General features: G+C 35.9%; 1 protein-coding gene and 1 pseudogene across 1 annotated transcript in view; one reads left to right on the top strand and one right to left on the bottom strand.

Moving 5' to 3' along the window:
* Positions 1-21,553, bottom strand: part of PDE4D (phosphodiesterase 4D) — a 1,377,381-nt gene that overhangs the window by 946,753 nt on the left and 409,075 nt on the right. The window lies entirely within an intron of this gene.
* LOC129513547 (short coiled-coil protein-like) lies at positions 13,285-20,668 on the top strand (annotated as a pseudogene).

Here is a 21,553-nt window from a genome sequence, read left to right as displayed (position 1 = left end):
ATAGGTGAAAACTATAGTAAGAGATCTACATGAATTTCTTAAGACTTATGTAAACAATCCTGATATTCCTTGCAATTATTTTCTAGGCTTGATGTCATTGCAAAAAACAAAAACAAAAAATCTGATTTTTTTTTCCTTTTTAAAAGTATTGAAGAGGTCTTTAAAAGAAAAGTGAGAATGAACGTGTTCTTAGAATAAAAAAATAATACAGGGATAATCTTACCCTACTACATGTAAAATTATACTGTGATGTTACAATCACAAAATCAGTTTGGTGCTTGCAAATAATTGACACATCAATGAAACAATACAGAATTTCCTGAAATATTTCTTATGTAAGAACTTAAGGTGTGTTAATATGTGTTAAAGGAAACACTATCAACTAATGAATGAGGAAGGAACAGTTAGATGTTGGGGAAAGTGGGTATGCTATGTTCACCATCTGAGGTGGAATAGAAAGCTCCAGACCTCATTCTCCTTTTGAGACACCAACTTAACAGCAATCTAAAGTCCAAAGAATATTTATGAGAACTCCAGGAACCAGTTACTAAGTTGCAGTACTCCAGCCAAGTGCAAAGCCAAGAAGAGCCACAAAAGAAAAAGCCATTTCATCTCAACCATGATAACTTTCTCCCAAGATGCACAGTTTGGTGCAAAGGGAAGAAAAATCCCAACTTGTGGCTTTTCTTTTTGGAGGGACAGAGAAGAGAGCACTGTACATCCAGTGTTCCACCCTTTGTGGGGCAGCCCAAGGGACTTGTTTCTGTCTCACCCAACATAGAGCAATGATGAGAAACCAGAATACTGTAGATGTGTGGAGGCCACCAAGAACAGAAAAAAGGCCAGAACTTTCAAGACACTGCAGACAAACAACAGAGGGAGCAAGAAAATATAAACTCCTGAAAAAGTAACTGGCAAACCTCACTAATTGAGAAGTTAATGCACACATTCAGAGAAGATGCATCTCCAGAAAAGACTTGAGAGGCCTCCAGAATTTACCATGATGGCAGCACTTCTCTACAAAGCTAGTCTGTAAAGACTGGGAAAGATGGTTGTTTTTGCAAATGCACAAATCACAGCAAAGTAGTAGTATTAGTAATAATAAAAACAACATCAACAACAATGCACATGAAAACATAAGGAAACATAGCCCATTCAAAGGAACAAAAAATTTTCCAGAAATTGACCCTAAGGGAACAAAAATATATAAAATTCCTGACAAAAAATTCAAAAGAATTATCTTAAAGGAACTCAGTGTGCTACAAGAGAACTCAGACAATCAAAAATGAAATAAAATTATGCATGAACAAAATGAGAACATCAACAAAGAGAAACTATAAAAGAATTAAACAATAATTCCAGACTTGAAGAATATAGTAACTGGATTGAAAAATCACTAGAGGAAATCAACAGCAGACTTAAGCAGAAGAAGGAATCAGTGGACCTAAAGACAGGTCATTTGAAATTATGAAGTCAGAATAAAAAAAAGAAAAATGAATTTTAAAACTGAGAAAATCCTAAGGGACTTATATATGCATTATGAGAGTCTCAGAATGAAAAGAAAGAGAGAAAGGGGTGGAGAGCTTGACTGAAGAAATAATTTCTGAAAACTGCCCAATTCCAAGGAAGGAAACAAACATCCAAATTTAAGAACAAAAAGAACTTTGAGATAAACTTAAAGAAGCCTCCACTGAGACACATTAAATAAATAATCAAAAGTCAAAAGCAAAGAGAAAATCTAGGAAGCAGCAAGGGAAAAGTGACTTATCACATAAAAAGAGCCTGGATAAGATTGTCAGTGAATTTCGCAGCAGAAACATTACAGGCCAGAAGAGAGTAGGATGATATATTCAAAGTGCTGAAAGAAAAACACTGTCAACCAAGAATATCATAGCCAGCAAAATAGTCTTTTGAAATGAAGATCTATAAAGAATTTCCCAGATGAACAAAAGTGGGCAGAATTCATCATCACAAGGTCTGCCTTATGAGAATTGCTAGAGGGAGTCCTTCAAGTTGAAACAAAAGGACACTAGCAGAAACACAAAGTCATATGAAGATATAAAGCTCTCTGGTGAAATATGAAGGTAAATATTTAGATAAATACAGAATTCTGTGGTACATAAGTCATTTTAAATTATAGTGCAGCATTTAAAATATAAGAACATTGAAAACTCTAAAGCTATGTTAATGGATACATAGTATAAAAATATATAATCTGTAAAATTGGTAATGTTAAGTGAAGGGGATGAAAGGAGTAGCATTTTTGTATATGATGGAAATTATCAGTTTAAAATAGATCGCTCTAACTATAAAATGTATTAAATAATCCTTGTGGTAACTATAAAGAAAATACCTATGGAAGATGCATAATGAAAATATTTGTAAATAATGTATCTAATGAGAGGTTAATATCCAAATTATATAAACACCTAAAACTCAATGACAAAAGTCAACTCACATAAAAATGAACAAAGAACTTGAATAAACATTTCTCCAAAAATGATGTACAAATGAATACTAAACATGAAATGATGCTCAACATCACTAATTTTTGAAAAAATGCAAACCAAAGCAACAATGGTATATCTACATGCATTAGGTTGGCTATCAGCAAAAAAAAAACCAAAATAACATGTTTGTGCAAAATGCATAAAAAACCCTTCTGCACTGTTGGTAGGATAGTAAAATGGTCCTCTTGCTTTCAAAAATAATATAGGACTTCCACAAAACATTTATAAAAGAACCGTCAATCCAACCTCTGGGTATGTAACTGAAAGAACTGAAAACAAGATCTCAAGAAGGTATGTATATACTGATATTCTCAGCAGCCCTATTCACAGAAGCCAAGAGGTGGACACAACTCAAATGTCCATCAACAGATGAATGTATAAATAAAATGTGGTCTGTGTGTGTGTGTGTGTATAGATAGATAGATAGATAGATAGATAGATATGTGTGTGATTAAGACTTAGAAAGAAAATCCTATCACATGAACACAGATGAACCTTGAGGACTTAAACTAAGGGAAATAAGTCATAAAATTTCTAATACTGAATGATTCCACTTATATGATGTATCTTCCATAGTCAGATTCTTAGAGAGTAAAATGCTGGCTGCAGGGGCTTGGGGGAAAAGGGAAGAGGATTTTCTGCTCAATGGGTATAGTTTCAGTTTGCAAGATAAAAATGTTCTAGAAAGCTCTTGCACAATAATTTGCAGATAGTTAACACTAATATACTAAATACTTATAGTATATAAAAAGTAAGCCATGAAAATAAAAATACACATTTAATTCATCTTTGGATGAGAAAGTGTTTATAAACACAACAGTGGAAAAAAATGACAAATTTTTAAATATTAGAAACTGTTTATAAAAATATACAAAAATTCAGATAAATGACAAACAGAAAATACTAGCAACAGGTATGTCAAATGGTTAATATCCTTAATATGTAAAATCTTTTACAAATTAGTAAAGAAAACACTTCTTTCAATGGAAAAATTAGCTCTGAACATTAACAACAATTCACAGAAAAAAACTGAGTCATCTTTCCAATAATAATTAATTCCCCATGAAATCATTAATATATTCCTATTTTTGACCCGTTATGTTAGACAACTTTTTAAATGATAATAAAACTATGATCATCAAGAGCTTACATGTATAATTAGAGGGAAAAATATGATACAAACTTTCTGAAAAGTCAGTTTGAAGTGTGCATTAAGAGCATTAAAAATTATTCATGTCCTTTAACCTAGTTATACCACTTCTCTGGAAATTAACTTAAGAAGGTTGTTAGCGGTATCCCCGAGTGGCTCAGCGGTTTCACACCTGCCTTTGGCCCAGGGCATGATCATGGAGTCCTGGGATCAAGTCTCACATCAGGCTCCCTGCAGGGAGCCTGCTTCTCCCTCTGCCTGTGCCTCTGCCTCTCTCTCTGTCTCTCATGAATAAATAAATAAAATCTTTAAAAAAAAAAAAAAAAGAAGGTTGTTAGCAATGCAACTCCAAGGTTTGAATAAGGATGTTATTTGTGACATGATTAAGTGTAAATACTTTGATACAACACCAAATTATCCAACTATAAGGAAATAACCTTAAAAATACATCTATATAATACTAAATAGCTACTAAAAAGAATTTATTGAAGAAATTTAGATAGCATTCTGTCAAATGAAAAAAGTAGGAGCCACAGGATATATATGCATGTTCTCAAATTTGGTGTCTCTCTTTCTCTCACAATAACAGACTAGAAGGAAACACATCATAATGATTATCTTAGGTTGTTTTCTTAGGGTTATCTAAATCACCCATATTCAAAACCAGTTCCACATAAGAGAATTTTTAAAACCAAATAGCCAACTAGTGAACATTACTGCATTCTGAGACAAAAGATGTGATGGTCTCCCTGACTTAACATCTCCACACAACCTTTTGTCTCCTGTAATTGTCAGTCTATGCCTCTTCTCCCTCCACCTGCAATACTGGCAAGAAATGTGGAGGCGAGTAAGAAGGAAAAGTTTCAGAGACAAGGAAGTAGGAAGAAAAGGCATAAGAAAGGATAGGAATTTAAGAAATGAGGTGGGGAGGTTGAGTTATGAAAAAAAAAAAAGAATTAGATGTGATAACAACCAAAGCAGTGAGAATAGTTATGGTTAGTATCTCATGTCTTTAATAAATGAAAATTTGAGAGAAAAGGTATATTTCAAAATGCATTTACACCCCTCTCAATAATGAAATGTAAGTCGTTTATAAAGCCTTTATATCTAACTACTAATTATAGAAGATTCAAGAGATAGATTTATATGTTGAACAACACCATAGGGATATAATCAACAAAATCCAATCTGTGAGAAACTCTATAAGATATATGACCCAGTTTTTTTCAACAGAGAATTACAGAGAGAAAAAAAAGGAGAAATTTATAGTCCAAAAGAAAATTAAGATATATTAATTTTGATCTATTAACTTTGTTTAGAACTCATTTCAAACAAAACAAAAATTATTTTAAAATAAATTTGACATTAAGAAATGATTATGAAAATCTAAAGGTGTTTTCATGTTATTGATATAATTTTTTAAAGTCTTATTTTAGATACATACCAAAATATTTTCAGATGAAGTAATATTAATGTTGGATTTGCTTCAAAATCCTAGCTGTGGGTAGGGATATAGATGAAAGAAACCAAGGTAGGCTATGTAGTTAGATTCCTGAAGCTGAGTGATGAGCATTTAGGGTGTATTAAACTGTTCTTCCTACCTTTGCCCATATTTGAAATTTTCCATTATATATTTTCTAAAATAAAAAAAAAACTCGTAACGATTTTTGCCTTTAAATCAAGGAAGGAGAACTATGATGCTATGCAAAGAAGAGGGGGTCCCCACAAGCAGAAGAGTCACTGAAATAAAATAGTGCCTACATCACCGTTTTACCTAAGGCTGGCTCTGACATTGGTTAAAGCTACATGTTCACCATGCCCTGTAAGGAAAGCTATGAAAAGTAATTAAAACAAATCATAAACTGCTCAGTATTTCTCAGAGATAGTAGCTGTGTATATTCAACACATGAGGATGATAATATAATGATGAGGATTATGATGATTGGGAAGATGATCAACAGACAACAACATAGGAGTCTAAGGTTATGGGGGTACCACTCTGTGATAGGAATGTCTCTATTTTTCCTTATCCACTATAAAAATAATGACCATAGATCTAATCTCACCACCAAGTATCCATTAGCTTGACACAATTAGGTGCTGCTTTTCTTTCTTTGTCCTAAAGCCAAATACTCAGAGGATACTACTATCCCTTATAAGTAGCATTTGGCAAAAATCAATTACCATATTCCCTTCAAATAAACTGAAAGTTTACCAGAATTTAATAAGCTACTGCTTTTCAGAGTTAGCACACACCCCCTCAAAACGGCATTCTAAATACATTCATCCCCAGCACTCAAAATCAGGGCTTTAAACTTTTCTGTCCTTCAAGGTTTATAAAGTAACTTCTCCTTTTTCTTGATTTTGAGAATAGTAAAATTGCTAGAGCCTCATAATAAAAGGTGCATAGAATGTTCACAACAAAGCATTTAAAAACTAGATACTTAATTTTGTTCCTCTGGCACATTTTGGCCTCGAAATATTATTTTCTAGGTTAGTTATAAGATGATTTTTCAGAACATTGCCTTCAATAACTACCCTGAACAATGAAAATTGAAATCAGTTCCCAATGGTTTGATTTATTATCTTGGTTTCCTTGAAGGAGAGAATAACAAATCACTCCAAACCTCAAGACAACATGGATTTTATAAGTTAGATTATAAATATGAGGGGATAAAAATGTATTTTCATCACATGGGAATGATTAACAGCTGAAAAGCAGAATAAACACAGACATCAATTTGGATATGAAATATAGTCAAATATCAGAAGAATCTTAAACAACAGATTATTGCAATTAAAAAATCCAGCAAATCATTTTTCTTGTCTATACCATAAATAAATAACTGGCTAACTGCTTTGCCTCTCAGGTTCTACAAGTACACGTTCTACTTTACTGTTACTATGTTTAATGATTGATGTAAAATACCTAATCTCATTCTATGTCACTTGCCTGATAGATTGTCAGTGATGGAAGTGATTTTAAATGCCATCTATTTTAATATTCCCCTTATTCCATGACCCCCTCCATGTATAATTAATTGATTTTTCCTACAGTATAGCAAGTATACTATGAGTCCTCCTTGAATACTCCATTCATGGAATGTAGAAATTTTAATGAGAACCTACTATGTGATCATACTAATTTATATAGCTATAAACCAAATGGACAAAGATGTCTGCTCTCAAAGAGCTTACATACTAAGAGTTCCTGGAATGGGATTCACCACCCCCAACATGTTTGTGTCAGAAACTCTTCTCAATACTGATAAGAAGAATAAAATGCAGCAAGTCTCAGGTCATTGTGAGAGAGTTACTGTATATATTGGATAGAAATGTTCTCTTCTATAATTACCACTAGTGCTCAACTTTCTGGGGTCACAGAGATTAAGTATAATTGCTCTGCACGGTAAAAGCTCTTTAGATATATTTGTATCATCCCCACCTCCAACCATTTTTTACAGGTTATGCATTCCCTGGGCCTTTTCTTTCAGGTGCCAAGCACTTAGATTAATGTACGGGCCAGGAATTTAAAGCAGATGAGCGAAGTGGGAGGAGAGGAGTATAAAGATAGGATCACACACTTTTGCAGTTTGGTTTCCATAAAAAAATGTAACAGCAAACTCAGAAACCTATATTTAATGAAATATCTACTCATTTTGAAGCATCTGGTACTAATTCAAATTTCTAAAAAAAACTCCATGTGGGCCTATAAAACACATCTAAAGGCCACAAGTTTGAGACCCAGCTTCAGATTCAATACACATATAATTTTGACTTTTCTTTCCATAATGATGGCAAGTTTTTAATATACTCTGGCTTTTCTGTGTTCTCCTTAAAGTGCATTGCCCAGAACTGGCATCACAGGTCTGCTCTGGGAAAGCCAACACAAAGAGATAAATAATTACCTTTCCTGTTTTAGATCTAGTTCTATTCATAAAACCCAAGGATGAATAAATATTTGGGGAGATAGGGGACTTCTATCATATGACTGATTCATACTTAATCTCTTGGTGCTATTAAACTAGTTCTCACCTCTGTCTTTATTGCTTCTCAAACAACATTAATTAGTACTTCTCTCCTTGGTGTTTTAGAGTTTTATATTTTCATTGTTTAATTTTTTTATTATATTTACTTTCCCTCTCCAGTCTATCAAATATTTTTTGTATGCTGATTTTGTAAATGACCCTTATTAGCTATTCCTTCTAGTTTTGCCTCATCTGTGGATTAGCTCTTTTTGCGATTAATGCCACTACTGAAATTAATGATAAAAATGGTGAACAGGAGAGAAGCACCTGGCTGGCTCAGTCAGTGGAGCATGTTTCTCCTAATCTCAGGGTTATGAATTCAAGCCCATATTGGGCCCACGTGTAGACTACTTTAAAAATAAAATAAAAATAAAGTAAAATAAAATAAAATAATTTTTAAAATGAGAACAGGACAGACCTAAAGACCAAATCCTCCACTCAATTACCAGAGGCCTCTTTGTAAACAGACACTGATTTATGAATACAGCCACTCAGTTATGACTTTGTGCATTGGTACCATCAACTGCCTTGTCCATCTTAATCCCAACTTGTAGGGAAGAGTTTATCAAGTGCTTGCTGAAATCCAAGTAGACAGTAGACATAACACTCCTCTGATATGTTGGTCTTTCAGGAAAAGGAAATTAAGTTTAATCTGACATACTCTACTATTAGTGACCTAACACAAATTCCAGAGGATCACTACTTTTATGACTCACAAAAAGTTTTTTTCAAGATCCATTTTATAATTGTATCTAGGATTAATCAACTGATTCATTCATTCATTCATTCATTCATTATTTATTCATTATTTAGTGCCTATGTTAGGCACTAGAAATACAGTACTGACAGAAAAAAATTCCTGTTTAGAACTTCACTAATGTGGGAGGAATAAAAATAAATATTTATATTTATATTTATATATTTCACTTATATTTTATATATTATATATCACTTATATTATACATTATATATCACTTATATTTATATATTTCACTGAAATATTTATATATTTCATTTATTTGTGAAATATAGAGAATGTTGGATAGGGTCAGGTGTTCAAGAAAAAAATAAAAGATGGAAGGGAGATAGAAAGTCTGAACTATGAGATCTGGGGTAATTTTACTTTATTTTATTTTTTGTATATTTTTATTGGAGTTCGATTTGGCATCATATAGTATAACACCCAGTGCTCATCCTGTCAAGTGCCCTCCTCAGTGCCCGTCACCCAGTCATCCCGTCCCCCGGCCCACCTCCCCTTCCACTACCCCTTGTTCATTCCCCACTCATTTTCTCTCCTTTCCCTTTTATTCCCTTTCACTATTTTTAATATTCCCCAAGTGAATGAGACCGTATGATTGTCCTTCTCTGACTGACATACTTCACTCAGCATAGTACCCTCCAGTTCCATCCACATCAAAGCAAATGGTGGGTATTCGTCATTTCTAATGGCTAATATTCCAGTGTATATATAGACCACAGCTTCTTTATCCATTCATCTTTCGATGGACACCGAGGCTCCTTCCACAGTTTGGCTATTTGTGGACATTGCTGTTATGAACAGTAGGGTGCAGGTGTCTCAGTCTTTCCCTGCATCTGTATCTTTGGGGTAAATCTTCAGTAGTGCAATTGCTGGGTCGTAGGGCAGCTCTATTTTTAACTCTTTGAGGAATCTCCACACCGTTTTCCAGAGTGGCTGCACCAGTTCATATTCCCACCAACAGTGCAAGAGGGTTCTCCTTTCTCTACATCCTCTCCAACATTTGTTATTTCGTGTCTTGTTTATTTTCACTATTCTTACTGGTGTGAGGTGGCATCTCATTGTGGTTTTGACTTGTATTTCCCTGATGGCCAGTGATGCGGAGCATTTTCTCATGTGCTTGTTGGCCACGTGCATGTCTTCTTTGGTGAAATTTCTGTTCATGTCTTTTGCCCATTTCATGATTGGATTGTTTCTTTGCTGTTGAGTTTAATAACTTCTTTATAGATCTTGGATACTAGCCCTTTATCTGATAGGTCATTTGCAAATATCTTCTCCCATATTATAGGATGTCTTTTAGTTTTGTTGACTGTTTCTTTTGCTGTGCAGAGGCTTTTTATCTTGATTAAGTCCCAGTAGTTCATTTTTGCTTTTGTTTCCCTTGCCTTCATAGATGTATCTTGCAAGAAGTTGCTGTGGCCAAGTTCAAAAAGGGTGTTGGCTGTGTTCTTCTCCAGGATTTTGATGGATTGTTGTCTCACGTTTAGATCTTTCATCCATTTTGAATTTATCTTAGTGTATGGTGTAAGAGAATGGCCCAGTTTCATTCTTCTGCATGTGGCTGTCCAATTTTCCCAGCACCATTTATTGAAGAGACTGTTCTTTTTCCAGTGGATAGTCTTTCCTGCTTTGTTGAATATTAGTTGACCATAGAGTTGAGGGCCCATTTCTGGGTTCTCTGTTCCATTGATCTATGTGTCTGTTTTTGTGCCAGTACCACACTGTCTTGATAATCACAGCTTTGTAGTACAACCTGAAATCTGGCATTGTGATGCCCCCGGTTCTGGTTTTCTTTTTCAATATTCCCCTGGCTATTCGGGGTCTTTTCTATTTCCACACAAATCTTAAGATTATTTGTTCCAACTCTCTGAAGAAAGTCCATGGTATTTTGGTAGGGATTGCATTGAAGGTATAAATTGCCCTGGCTAGCATAGACATTTTCCAGTATTAATTCCTCCAATCCATAAGCAAGGAATATTTTTCCATCTCTTTGTGTCTTCCTCAGCTTCTTTCAGAAATGTTCTGTAGTTTTGGGGGTATAGATCCTTTACTTCTTTGGTTAGGCTTATTCCTAGGTATCTTATGCCCAGAAATCAGTGGCATTTCTATACAGTAACAATGAGACTGAAGAAAGAGAAATTAAGGAGTCAGTCCCATTTACAATTACACCCAAGATTTTTAGTTCTAAGTTATTTTTACTTTCTGTACATTCAAGATAGTATGATTTCCCAAATCTTCATAGCAAACACTCATAAAACATCAATCCAGTTACTGATCTTATCTAATATAAATTCAAATTAAAACTTAATACCATCTCTTTTATATTAACAACACGAAGTATGATGCTCTATGACATGAAGCTAAACATTAAAAAGGCAGATGCTTCCAGCTGAATTGTATCATTTCATAGGAGAAATTTATCTCAACCTGCACTGAGTTTCAGGCATGTACTGAAGCAAGCACAGTGATAATGAGGACAAGATTATAATTCTGATTTCTGTCCACCCATCTTAGCTTCCCTGGGAGCAACAGGTCTGCAAGCACAAAAGTTCCAGCAATCATTTCACAAAAAAGTGCCACTTATAGAGAATGCCAAACCAAAGAAAGTGGAAGTCCCTCCAATTTACCAGTCCTATTGGAGGTGAGACTCCAGACAGTATATGGTCTACTGACCTGTGGGTCAATGACCTACACATAGACTCCTCTTTTCAGTACTGATATGCCATAAGAGGAAAGGGCAAGGCATGAGATTTGGCTGCTGGGCTGTAGCTTGCTGATACTTATCCTAGACTGTTTCTGTATATGAACAAATCATGCTGGAAGAAAAGAGAGAGCCCTGTTTACAAATAGAGTGTCATTCATCAGGACCAGGAAAAGGGACCTAACTTTCCAAAAGCTTTCACAATAATATTTCCTTTATACATTTTAAAAATTTTATGCCACAGTCCAAAAAAGAAAATGAATATTAGAAAATGAATGCTTTACTAGACATTAAAAAATTCAACCCGTATATTTAAATGCTATAGATCTGGAGCCTACTGATGGTTCTTATAGCCACTAATGAAGTCACCACTGTGACAATGGTACATAAAGGTAGGACTAACACATATTTGACTATGGGATAGATATACTGTGTGCTCATTCACTGCTAAGAATTCTCAGAAAACCTATAAAAATAGATATTATATAAATAAATAATGTTTTAAAATAGTGTCTATCAAATGCCTAAGATGCATTCATAATCAAAATCTTTAAAGGAAGCTAACTGAATTTTTGTGACAGATCTAATAGGAAGAAAAGAAACTATTTTTCTTCTGACTTGAACTTCATGAATGTATGTTGCTATCTTAAAAAAAGTATTTCTTTAAAATGCCACTCTAAGTTTTTCCTTTTTAATCAAGAAACTGCACTTTGCCTAAAGATGATTTTAAATTATTCTATTTCATTCTATTCAGAATATTTCAATGAAAAATGAAAGTACAAAATGACTTTATAAGAATGAGCTTTCAGACTGAAATAATAATCAGCATGAGGAAAGATAGGATATTCACAATGAATCAGAAAAATCTTGACTTCTGCAACTAAACCTCAGACAGTAGCATTGGTAATTCCAATCTCCCTCTGGGTGAGACATATTCAAGAAACGAGATTGCTATAACCAAAGAATGGACTATTCTGCAGTTGGAACAAAAAATGGTAGAGACATTGTCATTTTTTTGAGACATATGGGTACTACAAATGCCATAGACAGCTTTACAGTCTGATAGTGTCTGCGTGGGAGGCGTCTCCTTAGAAAACATCATCTTCCCAAGCAGATAAACACTAGATCATTGAAATAATTGAAGGAATTAGAATCCCATGAAAATTTAAAAGAATTCCAATGTCAGGAGTTACCTAACCCTGCCCTATCCCCAATGTCTTTTTGCACATGTGAGTCTGCCCACACACTGAGACCAATTTCCGCTTTTGGTTGCAATAATGTTTGGAGTCTTTGACCTCAAGAAATTTGCAAACTGCCAAATTTCTCTCTTGCCTCTCTGAATCATACCTATGTGTCTAAAAATATTGTCCATATTCTGAGTCTCAATTTCCTTGATTCCTAGCCTATGTCCCCAGTTTCTACCTAACTCTCTAAGCTTCTATATATAGTTTGATTTGTAAGAATTTCCTGACCCTGCCTTTTTGCACATTGAACCCTGCTTATCATTGCCTCCAATCTTCATTTTCACTGTACATTCCCATGCCACTTTGATCCTTGGTCTCAAACTCCCATTTCTACCAAGGTCAACAGTCTTTGGCCAAAAACTTATCTTCTCTTAGTTCCACCTGTCCTTCCTAAAATGTAGTAACAATTTATTGAGTACTGCTGTGTATACTGTGTTTATTCATGTCTATGACTATGCACAAGTCTCACAAAAGTCTAGTCATGACTATGTTTTTCATTTTATAAGCAGCACATGAAAAGCCCAAACATACAGCAATTTGCTCTAAGTTATACCACTAAAAAAACATAGAAGGAGGTGACAGATCTATTTGTCTGACAAGAAAATCATTCTCTGTGAGAGACTGTTACATGGGTGCCCCTCAATACATGTTACCACCTATCATACCTGTCCTTATGTCGTCTTTCCCATGCTGATTCTTACTTAGCTATATAAGTTGCTTTAGCTAAAAAGACATTGACAAACATGATACAGCAAAGGCTTGATAAACTCCCGGACACTGGTCAGACCTTGTTCATTAAAACATCTGCTCTTGAAGCCAAGTACATATAAAAACCCTGACCAGTTTGAGTCTGTCATGTGGCAAGGAAGCCCAAGCCCATAACATGTAGAAGCCATGGACATGAGCTTAGAGGTGCCAGGTATGTGAGTGAAGCTCTCTTGGACCTTCCAGCCCAGACCAGCTGTGGATGAAAGGCAGCCAAATAGTGATTTAACACTACATTGAGCAGAAGACTTTCTCAGGCAAGTCCTACCCATGAGAAATAATAAATTGTTTTAAGTCACAAAATCCAAACCAGATACTGTTGGGTTAGAAAATAAAATTATTACTCATTTTTAGCCCTTCAGATGGCAAAAGGTTCTCAGAATATGAAATAGTCTCTGATCAAATCCAGAGAGCTGCTCTTAAAATGTGACCTCAGGATAATTATCAAATCAAGGATATGGCAGAAAGATATACCTTAATCTAAATTCTAAAATTTAGAATTTCTAAATTCCTTAAGGATGTTGCTCCCTAGCCTCTCAGCTCTCAGCCTGAAGCAGAAAATTATAGTAAAGATATTTGCGCAAGTATCTTTTACTTAATGGACTGGAATATAATTGACTACATGGGAAACCCACAAAGTTTTTAAAGGAAATGTACCATCTTGGACTAAAAGGGAGAGAGGCTGAACAAAATTAAAAGAGTCCTCCAAACTTTTACTGGTATAAAAAAGCCTGAGAAAGCTACTTAGCTGCAAATGTGGATCATTTCTTGTGAAAAAAGAAAGATAACTTAGAGGATAGAGCCAAGATCCACTGAGAGCAATGAACTAGAAAAATCACATACAAAGAACTGGATCTTTTGCAAGAAACATTTCTTGTCCCTAGATTCGAGGGAATTGGTAACACATTTATAGTTGGATTTCAGAATTGCTTTGAAACAATGAGTGCTATTTGCTTCCCATTTTCCCTTCTTTTCAGTGTCCACATCTATGGTCAGAGAAACATAATACCTGTCTGTCTCATCATTGTGTGTTGCAGGGGGAGAGGAATACAGAGATTATTAATCTCTTGATAGATCAAGTCTCTGGATCAAGGAAGCTATATCTGAAGAGCCTCAGATATAGGTTCAGATATCTGATTTACATTATTTACTTCAGATATATCTGATTTATGTGATATGATCCTGGATCTACAATCTGAGAACTAAAGCTCTAATGCAATGAAACTTTCAGTGAAAGACATGAATTGCTTAGCTGAAGGGACACTGTGATGCTAGCTGACAAACATTCCTCTCCCCTCTGGGCACATATGCTGCTCCTCACACCATAAAATATCCTATTTTTCTTCCCCTGGACTATGAGCTAGATTTTTGACTTGCTTTGACCAAAAGAATGCAACACAATGATGCCTTGAGACTTCCTGTCTCTGGGAAGCCAGTTGGCATGGTATAAAGAAGCTTGGGCTACACTACTGAATGATGAGAAACTACATTGAAAGTTGGATGGTGAAATTTATGTGGTACATTTACTAGGTCACAGTACCCAGATATTTGGTCAAACACATCTAGATATTGCTTTGGAGGTATTTTCAGATGAAACTAATATTTCCTCAGTAGATCTTGAGTAAGGCTGATTACTAATCCTCCATAACTGGATGAGACTCATCACTCATCCAGTCTGCTGAAGGCCTTAAAAAAGAAAAAAAAGAAAAAAGATTGAGGTCTCTGAAGGAGGAAAGAATTCTTCCTCCTTCAGACTTGAGAGGCAATACCAAGTCCTCCCTGGGTCTCCAGACTGCAAGCCTACTCTACAGGTTTTAGACTTGCCATCCTCTATAATCATTTGAGCCAGTTCCTTAGAATCAATCTCTGTGTGTGTATATGTGTGGAGTGTATGTATGTATATGTACACATCCTGTTAATTCTGTATCTCTGGAGAATACTACTATGTAGAGAGAAAGAGAGACCATACAGAGAAGCCATGAAGCAGCAGGCATGTGGGTGAAGGCTACTTGGACTTTCTAGCTCAGCCCAGCCACCCATTGGATATAATATGAAGTTGATACCACATGAAGTAGAAGAATCACCCAACCAATCCCTGCCCAAATTTCTGACCTAACAAATTGTGGGGAGAAAAATAAATTATTGTTTTAAGTCACTAGGTTTGGGGTTCATCACATAACATTAGGCAAATAAAACACCTCCTCTTTTTCCAGCCACTCACTCTCCTATCCTGAGCATGAACTTAGTCTTTCTCAGAGTTTCAGCTCTGAAGGCAGTCCAAGGGTAACTTGTAACTTGTTATCTGCCATCCTCCAACAGTGAAGCCACAATTTTATTCAGACCAATTATTTGGGATGATGTTTCATTCTATATCATGATCCTTGGGGTGTTGTTTAATAGGTAGACCAGCTACTTGGTGATCTTATAGTGTCGCCCTTCATTTAAAGTCCTATTTTAAAAAATAGTAAAGAGGGCTAAACCCAGACAAAGATACTCTAAGGGGAAAAAGAATCTCAATCCTCTTCTACAATAACCCATTGGCCCCTAGAGTCCCTGAATCACTATGAATTCAGAAATGGATTCATTGGAATGCAAGAAGGGCTGCCACAGGTGTCACCAAGTCACTCAATGACATGCAGCAAGAATAATTGGACACAGCTTTATAGCCCAAGAGAACAGTATTAGTGAATGGGCACAGCCACAGAAACCTTTGAGAATCTAAGAATAATGAGGATAATTAAATCCTGCCTATCTCTGAGAAAATGTCATGCTGTAGCTACCTTGAGACCCAGGCTCGGGGCACAAGCAGGGCCATAACATGTGGCAAACAACAAGAGTGGATGCAGGGTGCTGTGCAAAACTGCTCAGAATAAAAATTCATTGTAATTTTGAGCATGTGATCCATCTGTCAATGCAGAAAAATAACACATTTGATAGTATGTTTATTTCTGTGAAGAGTACAAATTTTATACTCTCATTAGCACACCAAATGAAAGGCTGAAGTCACATTCCAAGTCAGTTTTTTGGAGCTCTGTGATAGATACAAGAGTACTAAATACACCAGGCATACTTATTATTAACAATTCTGTAAGTCTAGACAGTCCTTCCACCTCCAACACTCTCACATCCCCCACCCCAAAAAGTAGCTGATTCTGTCTTTAATGTATTCTGGTGGTGGACCATTTCAAGTTCATCATTGAGAAGCACATACTAATGGTGAATATTGAATACTTTTGTGTAATTAATAGGACCAAACATCTCTCCCCCTTTATCCCTGGAGCTGTATTACTGGCTGCTATCTTCCAGCTATGGTTTTGTCAAAGACTCCAGTTTAGATATCTAAAGCCTGGATACAATAGCTTGAAAAAGTCATTATGGGACTGGTTTTGGCAGTTTCATTTTCCTTAAAAAGAGCTCCTTTTCCAAGACCAACTTAACTTAGAAGATGGAGTAAAACATTTCTTCAGACAGACACTTCTGCTATCTCCACTCCCCCTAGGTTCCCTCTAATCCTCTAAAAAACAATAAAGTCACCAGGTTTATTGAATTCCTATAACATGAAAAATATTGCAGTAGGAAAAATGGGAAATTAATTGAAGATATGGAGAGTGCCTAGACTCAAGAATTTTACAATCTTTTAGATAGGTCTTCAAAGTTCTTCTTTTAATGGTAATTTACTAAAAAAGTGTGCCAATCCACTATAGCTAGAACTTTCTGCCATACTTACTTATGGATTCTCTTCTGTTAAAGCAGAGATGCTCCTGAGAGCATTCCAGCTCTCTCAGAAGTCATCATGCCTTGTGAAACCACAGCACCACATATGGCTGCAAAGATAACAGCATCCACCACAAGTGTGTTCCTTTGCCTGTGCTGGCCCCCCATTGCTATTTGGTAATTACTGATCTCCTCAAGTGACTCTATCATATGCCACATAGTGATTATTCCAATTTGTTCAATTTTCCTTAGGCTCTTTTGTTTCCCTGGTCCTCTAGCTAGTAAGGTATTTCTTTCTGTCCCAAGTGGAAACCACTAACTTAACATATCCTCCCTTTTTCTCTTTCAAAAAAAAGTAATTCCTCATGTATCTTCAGCTCGTTCCCTTTCCTCTGATGCTGATTTCTCTGTGCACCTGACCTGTGACCAGCTCAGAGACATTTACACTGCGTTGAATGTCCTTTTCTCTCTAGCACAGAGAGGCTGCATGGTGGAGGGGTTAAGAGCAAGTCCCTGGAGCTAAACCTTCTGTTTTGTTTTTTTTTTTTTTTAATCCTGACACCATCGCCTGTTTGTATGACCTTGGGCAAGTTATGTAACTTCAGTGCCTTAGTCTCCTCACTCCAAATATAAATAATAATAGAAGTACTTCTCCCACAGGTGTGTTATGAAGATTAAATTAGTTAAAGCATTTAGCACACTGTCTGGTACATAATAAGTATTCAAATATCATTAGCCATTACTTCCTTCAACTTTCCTTAAATTTTTTCTCTACCTCAGCCATTTTCTTAATTCTTACATGCCTGTAAGCAACTGTGCTTTTTGTCTTCATTACTTCAATGCCAATCTTCTTTTGAAAGAGTGGTTAATACTTACAGTGAAACTTACTTCCTCACTCATTAACTCCTGGTAAATTCAGCTGCAGGCCCCACACCAATAATACCTTAGAATTTGTTCCAAAAAAAAAAAAAAAAAAAAGAATTTGAGTTCTAGAGGCCTCTATTTGTTCTTATTTTTTTTCTTTTCTCCACTGACCACTGCTCTTATTTTAAACATTTTTTCCTACTTCACCTGCATTATTCTAGATGCTCCTGATTTTCCTCTTACTTTCTAGACATTTTTTCTCTGGTTCTCTGGGCCTTTCCATCCTTCCACTCATAATTCAAGGTATTCTTTGAGATTTGGCTCTATTTTTCCTACATCTATGTTTCTCACACTGGGATGCACTGTAAGTCTGCTCAGTGACTAAAAGCATATCTACAGCCTCAGGAAGAACAAGGTATGTTTGACCATCTTGGGCCATCATTGTGTTAGTACACTTGGCTAAAGCGCCCTTAGACATAAGAAAAATCCTACTATTCCAGGTCAGAAATTTTTTTTAACCTGCCAAATTAAACAAAACAAAACAAAAAAACAGGGGACCCCGGGTGGTTCAGCGGTTTAGCGCCACCTTCAGCCCAGGCCCTGATCCTGGAGACCAGGGATCCAGTCCCAAGTCGGACTCCCTGCATAGAGCCTGCTTCTCTCTCTGCCTGTGTCTCTGCCTCTCTCTCTCTCTCTCATGAATAAATAAAATCTTTAAAAAAAATAAAAAAAAAAACAAAAACCATGCACTGAATGATTGGAAAGTGTGGTACCTTACAGTTGTTGCAGAACCAAGTGTCACTATCACTACAACCAAATCAAGGTGAATGTATGCACTGCCATGATCACAGATGACATAAATAACTCCTGACCCTAGGACTAATGCTTCTCTAAAAAAGTAGGTCATTTTTTGGAAAAAAAAATTATTGTCTTTTTTAAACAAACTAGTGTGTTTGCTTAATATCATTTTAGATTAAGCACACACAAACACACACACCACCATTGGCTCCCATAAACTGATTAAACTTCCTACAACAAGTGTATTTGGACAAAGGTTCTATTTACAAATTTGAAACTATGTTTAGTTAAATATTCCCTTGAAGTTAGTCTGAAAACAGGAACAAGTCTAAGATTCTGACTTTAGAGAACTAAGTGCCACTCTGTATTTGTTTAAAATATATATTTATTTTAAATGATAATTTCAGTTGGAAATGCTGAGAAATGGTCCCAAACAGTAATGTTTGGAGCAAAGGATTATAAGTGATACAAATGCAAAAGATAACAAGGGAAATGCAGAACAATCTTGAAGCAGAGGGTATATCACAGGGAATTTGATAGCTCAAAACAACACAGCAATAGTCCCCACAAGGGAACTCAAAGGGAGCAGGGCAGCTGGTCACAAATTTGTAAGGTGTATTTTGATACTCATGTAAAATATAAGTTTTTAACCACTGTGGAGATGCAAATGAGCCTGACCTGATAGGCACTGAATGGAAAAATCCTGAGAAATAGCTCCATGAAAATATCTCATTGCATATATAATGTTTAAGACAATTTTGGAAACAGTTTGAAAGTTAAAAAGCAAGAGAGAAATCCTGGCTTTGAGGAATGCTTAAAAAACAATCAAACAAACAGAGAAAAAAATCACTTGAAGTATCATCAAAGCTAGCTTCAGAATCACTGTGGGAGGCACAGCTCCTGAGATGAGGGCCATTTGAGGGAGCATGGCATGGCAGGGTGGAGCGGGTTGAATCTGTTTTAACTCAAAAAGAGGCAATCAAGATGACAAAGTGTATTTTTACAAGGAAAGGTATTATTGAATAATCAAGAATCTGAAAATAAATTGGATTTTTACCTAATATCCTATAGGGTGAAAACACAGAAATGAAAGATAGAATCACTTTATTAGTCATCTACATTGATAATGTAGTCTGTCAAAGCCTGTGACTTGCCAGGGTACTTGAAGGTAAAACTGGTGATACAATTTTCAACAAGATATAAGGATCTTAGTTGGCATGGTATTAAGTAGGAAAAAATGTTGGACTCAAATCTCTTAGGCAAACCTTTGAATCACTAGTATGCATCAAACACATGATGGCCCTGACTGCTTCAGCAACCAGTGATTTTATTCACTCATCCAAAAATAGAGGCGGGGATCCCTGGGTGGCTCAGCGGTTTAGCGCCTGCCTTTGACCCAGGGCGCAATCCTGGAGTCCCAGGATCGAGTCCCACGTCGGGCTCCTGGCATGGAGCCTGCTTCTCTCTCCTCCTGTGTCTCTGCCTCTCTCTCTCTCTATGTCTATCATAAATAAATAAATAAATAAATAAATAAATAAATAAATAAATAAATCTTAAAAAAAAAATAGGGGCTCCTGGGTGGCTCATTTGGTTAAGTGTCTTCTGCTGGGGTCATGGTCTCAGGGTCCTGGGATCAAGCCCCACGTCGGGTTCCCTGCTCAGCAGAGTCTGCTTCTTGCTTCTCTCTCTCCCTCTGGTGCTCCCCCTACTTGTGCATGCTTTCTTTCTCTTTCCTCCAAATAAATAAATAAAAATCTTAAAAAAGTATTTTTGAGGCCAGTCAGGTGTTGCGGCCTGAGGTGTCCTCCCAACCCCTTCCACTCAGCTCCTCCAAAGGCAGACAATTCATCAAGGATTTTATATCCAAGACCCAAAAGTTTGTTAACCAAGATGATGAATGCCAACATGGATGCAGTTGATGCTGAAAATCAAGTGGAACTGGAGGAAAGGGATGACTTATTAATCAAGTGTTGAAACTTCAATGTACTTGAAGATCTCTCTGCAAAAGTAGGTGCAGTTAAGGAAGAAAATCAGAAGTTAAAATTAGAAAACCAAGTTCTTGGACAATATGTAGAAAAACCTCATGTCAGCTTCTAATGTTTTTCAAACAACTAACACAAAAAGTAAAAGAAAGTAAGGGATTGATACCCCTTCTGTTTTATGGAATTGCTGGTGGATCTATCTTTCTTTAAAAGCTGGATAGAGGGCAGCTTGGGTGGCTCAGCAGTTTTGTGCGGCCTTCAGCCCAGGGTGTGATCCTGGAGTCCCGGGATCGAGTCCCATGTCGGGCTCCCTGCATGGAGTCTGCTTCTCCCTCTGCCTGTGTCTTTGCCTCTCTCTCTGTCTGTCATGAATAAATAAAATATTAAAAAATAGATAAATAAAAGTTGGATAGATTCAAAAGTTATACTGCTTTTGTTTATGGTTTAATTGAATATTTATGAAGATAACGTCAGATCTAGGCAAAATTAAGAGCATAATAGAAGATTTACATGAGTTTGTGTAATATATGTTAGTCTGGGACAACATGCAAATGTGTCATAGAAACTTTATAATTAGAAATGCATTTATATATGAAACTTGAAAATGAATGTTTAAAAAAAATAAAAAAAGAAAAAAAGAAAATGAATGTTTTATCAAATTTGCTTTGATTTATAGGGTTAGCACTGTCTTTATTCATTTATATATATTTTAGCACTGCCTTTTATTATAGGCATAGTAAGAGATACAAGAAAATATCCACTGCATTGTGAAAAATGACCAAAATCATATACTGAACACACAGCTTTCTATACTCTGTGCACCATTTTGCATTTTCTTCATTCACTTTTACCTTTCCATTTCCCTTCCCCTAAGGAAAAAATTGGCTTCACATTTGTACAATTTTAATAGTTAATCATCTGTGAGAGTAACCTGAGCTTGAATTGTTTAAAGTTAACCAAAGTAAGACACTTTCTCAGTTAGGGCTTGTCATAGTAATGAGATAGGATTGTTGGTTTCTCTTTAATCAATTGAAAACAGA

Source organism: Nyctereutes procyonoides, unplaced genomic scaffold (assembly GCF_905146905.1).
Source record: "Nyctereutes procyonoides isolate TBG_1078 unplaced genomic scaffold, NYPRO_anot_genome, whole genome shotgun sequence".
In the NCBI taxonomy this organism is placed as follows: Eukaryota; Metazoa; Chordata; class Mammalia; order Carnivora; family Canidae; genus Nyctereutes; species Nyctereutes procyonoides.
Note: the sequence above shows the minus strand (reverse complement) of the source record. Positions and strands in the feature narration are given on the sequence as shown.